This window comes from Paroedura picta, chromosome 1 (assembly GCF_049243985.1).
Source record: "Paroedura picta isolate Pp20150507F chromosome 1, Ppicta_v3.0, whole genome shotgun sequence".
In the NCBI taxonomy this organism is placed as follows: Eukaryota; Metazoa; Chordata; class Lepidosauria; order Squamata; family Gekkonidae; genus Paroedura; species Paroedura picta.
The window spans coordinates 3,407,876-3,414,636 of record NC_135369.1 but is presented as its reverse complement, the minus strand read 5'-3'; positions in this window follow the sequence as shown (position 1 = coordinate 3,414,636).

The window sequence follows — 6,761 nt, the reverse complement described above, 5'->3', positions numbered from 1 at the left end:
CTCTAGATGTGCCTAAACACTTTGACCTGTGGGAAAAAACAGATGTAAAATAGGCACTAAGCCTTTCTGCTTTCTCTGCATCTTCCGTTAGAGTTTGTCCATCCGCACCCAACAGTGGGCCTATTGCCTCCTTTACTTTACTTTTGCTCCTCACATAACTGAAAAATCTTTTCTTGTTACAATGGGCTTCCCTGGCCAATCTTAGCTCACTCTCAGCTTTGGCCTTTCTGATGATTGATCTACAGTGCCAAGTAACCTGTAGGTACTCTTCTTTAGAGCTCTGTCCTTCCCTCCATTTCCTGAACATTTTCCTTTTCTTTCTTAGTTCCTCTTGAAGTTCTCTGTTCATCCAAATAGGCTTCTTAGAGCTCCTGCAGTGTTTTCGTCTTTCTGGGATAGTCATTGATTGAGCATGCAATAGCTCTTCTTTGAGTAGCGCCCACCCTTCACATGCTCCCTTCCCTTCCAGCATTCTCGTCCATGGTATGACACTCATAATGTCTCTGAGTTTATTGAAGTTTGCCCTACGAAAATCCAACATCCGCGTCTGGCTACAAGCTTCCTTGGCTCCCCATCTCAAAAGGAATTCTATGAGGACATGGTCACTTCCCCCTAGGGTCCCCACCTCCTTCACCTCATCCACCAACTCTTGCCTGTTGGTCAGTATTAAGTCCAGTATGGCTGAACCTCTTGTGGGTTCATCTACCATTTGATAAATGAAATTGTCAGCCAGGCAGGTCAGAAACTTGCATGACTGAGGACGCTTCGCAGAGTTAGTTTCCCAGCACACATCTGGGAAATTGAAGTCACCCATGATGACAAGGTCCTGCCGCTTGGATATTTTCTCAAGCTGCTCACAAAGTGCAGCATCCACATCCTCTCGTTGGTCAGGCGGTCGGTAGCAGACACCAACCACCACACTGTTTGTTTTCCCCTCGCTTATTTTCACCCAGATGCTTTCCACTGTAGATATGCTCTCCTTCACTAGAATTTCCTGACAGGTAAGCCCTTTCCTCACATACAGTGCCACTCCTCCACCTCTTCGATCTATTCTGTTTTTTCTGAACAGTTCATATCCATCCACCATTACATTCCAGTCATGAGAATCATTCCACCAAGTTTCTGTGATGCCTACTAGATCATACCTTCCCATCAGCATGAGAAGTTCCAGCTCTTCCTTCTTATTGCCCATGCTTCGGGCGTTAGTATAAAGACATCTGAATCCTTTTACTTTTGGTTCCCTATGAGCTGGCCTTGCCGGTTGGGCTGCCTCCGATAGTTTTCCTTCCATACACTCCCTATGTTGATCATCTCCTTCCCCTAGTGGCTTTAGTTTAAAGCTCTCCTGATGAATCTCCCCAGGTTCCTGCCAAGGCCGAGGCTTTCCCCTGAGAAGACCCTCAGAAGAGCCGTGCTGGGTCAGGCCAGGGAGGGTCCCTCCAGTCCAGCCTCCCGTCTCACCAGGGGCCAGCCAGTTCCTCTGCAGGGCCAGCCACAGGGCAGAGAGGCCGAGGCCTTCCCCTGAGAAGACCCTCAGAAGAGCCCTGCTGGGTCAGGCCAGGGAGGGTCCCTCCAGTCCAGCCTCCCGTCTCCCCCAGGGGCCAGCCAGTTCCTCTGCAGGGCCAGCCACAGGGCAGGGAGGCCGAGGCCTTCCCCTGAGAAGACCCTCAGAAGAGCCCTGCTGGGTCAGGCCAGGGAGGGTCCCTCCAGTCCAGCCTCCCGTCTCCCCCAGGGGCCAGCCAGTTCCTCTGCAGGGCCAGCCACAGGGCAGAGAGGCCGAGGCCTTCCAATGAGAAGACCCTCAGAAGAGCCCTGCTGGGTCAGGCCAGGGAGGGTCCCTCCAGTCCAGCCTCCCGTCTCACCCAGGGGCCAGCCAGTTCCTCTGCAGGGCCAGCCACAGGGCAGAGAGGCCGAGGCCTTCCCCTGAGAAGACCCTCAGAAGAGCCCTGCTGGGTCAGGCCGGGGAGGGTCCCTCCAGTCCAGCCTCCCGTCTCACCCAGGGGCCAGCCAGTTCCTCTGCAGGGCCAGCCACAGGGCAGGGAGGCCGAGGCCTTCCCCTGAGAAGACCCTCAGAAGAGCCCTGCTGGGTCAGGCCAGGGAGGGTCCCTCCAGTCCAGCCTCCCGTCTCACCCAGGGGCCAGCCAGTTCCTCTGCAGGGCCAGCCACAGGGCAGAGAGGCCGAGGCCTTCCCCTGAGAAGACCCTCAGAAGAGCCCTGCTGGGTCAGGCCAGGGAGGGTCCCTCCAGTCCAGCCTCCCGTCTCACCCAGGGGCCAGCCAGTTCCTCTGCAGGGCCAGCCACAGGGCAGGGAGGCCGAGGCCTTCCCCTGAGAAGACCCTCAGAAGAGCCCTGCTGGGTCAGGCCAGGGAGGGTCCCTCTAGTCCAGCCTCCCGTCTCACCCAGGGGCCAGCCAGTTCCTCTGCAGGGCCAGCCACAGGGCAGAGAGGCCGAGGCCTTCTCCTGAGAAGACCCTCAGAAGAGCCCTGGAGAGCCACAAACAGGGCAGAGAGGCCCAGGCTTTCCCCTGACACTGCTTCCTGGCTCTGGGTTTCAGAGGTGGACTGCTTCTGAACATGGAGGTTCCCCTCCGCCACTGATAGACAGATCCTCCATGAATCTCTCACATCCCCTTTTAAAGTTGTCGGTTCTTGTGCTTTTCTCGCAGCCAATACCATGTCCAAAGTATTCTTTGGGTAAACCAGCAGGGCTTCTTCTACTGGCCCCTGAGTGTTGCTCCTGCTTTTCTCCTGCTATGTAATGTCTGTATCGTTTAGCATGTTGTTTTGTCCGCTTGGCCTTTGTGGCGGCTCCGTTTCGGATTTCGGCTCCGTTTCAGGTTTCTGCACTCCAAATCCTGCGGCATTGTTTGTTTGTCAGGTGCCCCATCCTGTAATCGCAGTTGAGTTACGTTGAGGATTGCCAGCTGCGGGTTGGGAAATCCTTGGTGATTTGGGGCGTGGAGGCTGCGGTGGGGGGAGGGGAGGTATCGACTGACCCCCAAGTGATCCCCTGGAAGGGGGCCGGTCAAGCCAGGCAAAATTTAAGCAGCTGACAGATAAGCCCCCCTCACACCATCCCCAGGAACAAAGTCACAGCTCTCCTGGAACTCACAACCTCATCTTGCCAGTTTGGTGTAGTGGTTAGGAGTGCCGACTTCTAATCTGGCAAGCCGGGTTCGATTCTGCGCTCCCCCACATGCAGCCAGCTGGGTGACCTTGGGCTCACCATAGCACTGATAAAGGTGTTCTGACCGAGCAGGAATATCAGGGCTCTCTCAGCCTCACCCACCCCACAGGGTGTCTGTCGTGGGGAGAGGAAAGGGAAGGCGAATGTAAGCCGCTTTGAACCTCCTTCAGGTAGGGAAAAGCGGCATATAAGAACCAACTTCTTCTTCTTCTTCTTCTTCTTCTTCTTCTTCTTCTTCGATGGCCCTTAACCAGCCTGTGCTGAGGCAGCTGCATTGGTTGCGTCTTTTTGCCTGGATCAGGTTCAAGGTTTTAGTGATGACCTTCAAGGCCCCTCCGCAGTCTGGGACCCGCATATTTGAGGGACCACCTGTCACCCTATGCCCCCCTGCAGGGCTTTACGCTCTGCGGATACTGATTTGTTGGTGATTCCCGGTCTGAGAGAGGCACGCCTGGCCTCGACCAGGGTCAGGGCCTTTTTGGTCCTGGCCCCGACCTGGTGGAACATTCTTCTGGGCAAGCTGTGGGCTCTGCAGGAGCTTTCCACATTATGCAGGGCCTGCGGAACGGAGCTCTTCCGCCATGTCTTTGATCGAGGCCAGGGCAGTGAGGAAGATTACTGGAAGATTACCCCGCTCCCCCGGGCTCGTGTTATCACCTGAGCGTTGCCCGCTCTCTTCCCAAATAGTGGGCATTCGTCTTGGGCGCGGGGCTTGCGTTATTTATGGCCTGTTTGCTGTGCATATTTAGATTGTATTAGTATGTCCTTTTGATGGGGGTTTTAAGGGGATTTCTAATGAGGACCTTGTGACCCGCCCCGAGCCATTGTATGGAGTGGTGGCATATAAATAAATAAATAAATAAAATCAAGAAAGCCCCCCCCCCCCTGCAAGCAAATTTACACAGCAAATTTACACAGAACCTATAATCTGGTAGCTGTAGCCCCTGAGGGCAAAAGTCCTGCGTTCGGATTGAGTTCCAGAATGCCACAAGAGACAAGGGTTTTATTTTTTTTAATTGTGCAGAGATAAAAGAGCAAGGAAACCTGAGGAGTAAAATAATAAAGCAAGAACAACCCAGAAGTTGAAGCTAAGCACATTTTCAAGCCCTGATCCAAGAGCCAGATCTTACCAAAAGGCAGATTTCGATCAATTCCCAAACCCCAGGACAAAGTTCCAGGTGGATAAGATCCACCCGAAACCAGACGCCTCCCCAAGGGGACTGTTCCTACAGCAAAGGGATAAACTGGAATGAATAACCTTCAGTGGTTGATTCTAGTTAACCATTCAAAGGTATAGCTGATGGTATCACTTGACTGACTTGTCAGAGATGGATCTCCTTGGGAGGCTATCCGTAGCAGCCGAAGAGAGCCAGAGCCCAGGGGCACCGTAACGACTGGCATAATTTGTGCCAGGGGCAGAGGTTTTGTGAATCACGGCTCATTTCTTCCAATACTGAAGATCCAGGATCCAGGATCACCTTCAGGACAAACAAAATTTGTGGCAGGCTGAGTGTTTTTCAGAGACACCGCTCACTTCTTTAGAAAGTGGTGAGCTCCCCCTCACTGGCAGTCTTCAAGCAAAGGTTGGATACACACTTTTCTTGGATGCTTTAGGATCATAGAATCATAGAGTTGGAAGGGGCCATACAGGCCATCTAGTCCAACCCCCTGCTCAACGCAGGATCAGCCCTAAGCATCCTAAAGCATCCAAGAAAAGTGTGTATCCAACCTTTGCTTGAAGACTGCCAGTGAGGGCAGTCTTACTGCCAGTGAGGGCAGTAAGACTGCCTCCTTAGGCAGCCTATTCCACTGCTGAACTACTCTGACTGTGAAAAACCTTTTCCTGATATCTAGCCTATATCGTTGTACTTGAAGTTTAAACCCATTACTGCGTGTCCAGGATGCTCTGGGCTGATCCTGCGTTGAGCAGGGGGTTGGACTAGATGGCCTGTATGGCCCCTTCCAACTCTAGGATTCTATGATTCTAAGAAACAGCTAGAATGAGTTAGGAAAAAAAATTGGATACCTCTCAGTCGCGCCAAGAATTATATGGGCAAAAAGATGGAAGTCAGAAGAAACACCTACTGTTCATGAATGGCAATGTAAAGTTATGAAACTAGGCAGCTGTGCAGAATTAACTATGAATATAGAAGACAAATATACTTCAGATTTTGACATAGAATGGAAGCAATGGAAAATTTATATTGAAAAAAAATTCAAAACAAAGATGTGATTATAAATATTAAGGATGGCTCTATATTTCATGGAGGATTTGAGATTTGTTATTGTAATAACAAGGACTGATCCTGCGTTGAGCAGGGGGTTGGACTAGATGGCCTGCATGGCCCCTTCCAACTCTAGGATTCTATGATTCTAATACAACAAAAGTTTAGATACAGGCAAAAAAGGTTAAGCATTTTCTTTTTCTTTTTAAGTACAGTTGGAAGTCTTTTTAAAATGACATTATACGTATTTTTCTTTTCTTTTTTTTTCTCTTGTTATTTTTCTTATATGTATTTGCTGTTCTGTAATTTCTATGTGATTTTTTTCCGTAACAATAAAAAATTATATAGAAAAAAAAAAAGAAACAGCTAGAACATGAATCCATCTGTCCGTTTAGAGTGTGACATGATTTCAAATGCCCAATGACACGATCAGGTATGAGCCTCAGGCTAGGCTGGTGTATCAATTATAAAATAAATGAGTAAATATGCAGAGGGGGACAAATCATATCCCCTGATAGTTTTTTAAAAATTAAAATATATATGGCAAATGAATTAACTCCCGCCCAATTGATGAAGCCCTTCCGGGCTGGGGAGGAATCCCAGAGTGTCCCAAAACCCCTTTTGAGAAAGGCTGCTCGTGACAATGAACCCTCCTGGCCCGAATCAAGACCTAGGTTTCCTGCCTCATTACTCCCCCTCTGCATATCACACCTCATCCAATCATAACTGCTATTGTCGTTTGCCTGCTCTTGTCCTTCGGCATCCGAAATCCCTCTTCAAGTTATAAGGGCGGACAGGCTCCCCTGTAGCTGTAGCTGAAGAAGTGAGCTACGAGTTATGAAATTGCATTGCCTGCCGCAGATTCCGTTCATCTTTGCTCCTGGACTCTCATCTTGTACTTTCCCTGCGCTTTAGAAGCAGACAATCCTGTTCCGCATGGGAAAATTCAGCAGCAAAAGGACGCTGACAGTGCATTATCCAACATGTGCAGAATGGGCCTACGTCTGTCGTTAACCAGGTGATCCGGCCAATAGCAGCGGTTGACCGATTAACCCCCAAACCCTGCGGCTCCTTTGGATTCAGCCGATCAAATGCCCTCTCCCGCCCCTAAGGGATGGAAGGGACCCAGTTTGATGCTCACAACCTTGAAGACAGAGGGGCTGATGAGGTGACCAGCAGCTGGGTTAACACCCATCACCCTTGTCCAAATCTTTGAAGCTGCAAATGGCTTGACCAATCTGCCAGTTCTAGGCCTCAGCCTGAACCGGAGAGTTGCCAGCTCTGGGTTGGGAAAGCCCAGGAGACTATAGGGGTGGAGCTGGGAATGGGTGGGATTTGTGGCAGAGGGGGG